This window comes from Sinohyriopsis cumingii, chromosome 15 (assembly GCF_028554795.1).
Source record: "Sinohyriopsis cumingii isolate HCF-2022 chromosome 15, ASM2855479v2, whole genome shotgun sequence".
NCBI classification, from domain to species: Eukaryota; Metazoa; Mollusca; class Bivalvia; order Unionida; family Unionidae; genus Sinohyriopsis; species Sinohyriopsis cumingii.
This window is the reverse complement of record NC_142975.1, coordinates 133,166,568-133,168,783: the sequence shown is the minus strand read 5'-3', so window position 1 is coordinate 133,168,783 and position 2,216 is coordinate 133,166,568.

Below are 2,216 nucleotides of genomic sequence, written 5' to 3'. Positions count from 1 at the left end.
AGAGCAAAATGACTATTACATATGTTTATCTTCAAATAATGACCATAATAAGTACAGTGTCCATTCTAACCTTTGAGACTGGTCGCGTTTACGATAGCCTGTCATACACAATATCTAGCCCCAAGGCAAAGTCAGTATGCACATCTTCATCAGACTATTTCCGCTTATAATAATGAGTTATAAACTACACCCAGTGAAAGAAAAATCAAACAAAAGCTTTAGACAATAGTGTGTACGAAGTTTTACCGCGATCTGTAAAAACACATGAGACTAAATTCATTCACAAGTTTATATCACGCACATCAATCATTTGCAAAACAAATATTGCAATTACTAACAAAATCGAGGAAGTAAAGCGATTTGTTCATACGCACTTCTTCTAATCATAGTTATAACAGTTACCGGCAAACAATTTAAAAATGTTAGACTAATTGCTTGTTTGTCATACACTGCAGATAGATGCAGGTCAAAAGATGACCATAATGTTATCAAGTATCATGACAATCCATCTAAATTTGTGAGACTAGGTCACGCGATTGTGTTAGTGATGGAAGGACGGACGAAACGACATACAAGATATTATCTGAGTGAGGGAAGAACGGACGAAACGACAGATACGAGATTGTGTAAGTGACGGAAGGACGAAGGAAGTCACAGGCACTAGAGGGGGAATTACAAATTAATTTGTCAGTTTTTTTAATGTATTTCGGTTTTATTCAATAGTGGCGTCCAAAATAACGTTGGTTATGTATTTATTTGGTTCAAAATATATCATCGCTATATTTGTTTAATCTATATTATTTGTTGGCTTTTCTTAATGGCTATATTGATGTGTATATCTGTATTTTGTACTTGACCGTGTCGAAAGTCAAGTTCACTGTGTACCTGACCAGGGACATTTATTTTGTAAACAACATACTACATAGTTAATATTTTTCTGTGAGTGGAATAAATATTCAGATTATTTTCAATGGAAGTAAACAGTTTAGTTGTGTCTGGGTCTAGGATATCAGATTTCCACCTGGAAATGTTTTAGAGAGGAGGAAGATTTGGGGCTCTATTATTATGTCTTAGTTCTTTTACGTTGTTTACTTGAGAAATTACTAATTCTTGCCTTAACATCTTGAAGCAGAATCAGTCTTACTGGTGTGTGTTGTTTTTAGTTTGGCTGGATTTATTATTCAAATTAACCTGCATTGGAAATACAAAGTGCTCATCAATAATTTTATAAGACTATGATTAATTTGGAACTGTAGTGTATTCAGACAAGGACATTGTGGATTATAGTGTTGTAATACATCTAAAGATCCTACTACATCGCCACAATCCAGGCCACTGCCACACTAGTATGGTTGAGACAATAGGCACATGAACACATTTGGAATACCACTGGAAATCAATTGAATTTTATACATTTGGACTTGTGATAGAACTTTCAGGACTGTTTGGGACTTTTTTCACAATAATAAAATTTTATTTTAGATTTTCACTTTTTATTCTTGACACATAAATAATGTGTTGAATTTCACCAAACTTGTTTGATTTTGCTCTTTTCCGTTACTTTAAGATCAAATAATATAAGAGCCACAATAAAATAAACCGGTTATTGAATTAATACTGAAAACTGTTTGCGTAGACTCCTTGCTTTAGCGGGTCGACGATCTTGTCGAACCAAATTGTCTACACGAATATTTTTTTGTGTAACTTCAATAACCGATACATGTTACTCAATATCATTGTTATCCATATTTTCTATAATTTGTTCTGTTTGGTGCCGGGTTATTTCATTAAAAATATACTACTATTTATTCTGTCAAAAGAAACACGTGGTTCAAGTCAGAATGGGCAATCATCTGTCAAGTTTGTAGCTTGCTTTATATTTTGACTGTTTTCTTGATTGTTTAGTGGTTGTTGCTGTTTTTACCTTGGTCGTGTAGACCGTCACCTGTTAAAAGTTAAATTTCTTCCAAGAGTCAATGAGTTATGCTGCAAAGAATTATTATTATTATTATTATTATTATTATTATTATTATTATACCACCAATACTATTTAGGTACGATGTAATGATGTTATCATTTCAGCATATGTGCAGTGCGTGACATACCATGAGTTCTGTACGTTATTGTGACATGGAAGAAATTTTACTTACCTGATCGACTTGATGTACATGTAGAACCCGGAAGTAAGGTGGTATTTGATCAGTTCAGGCACACAA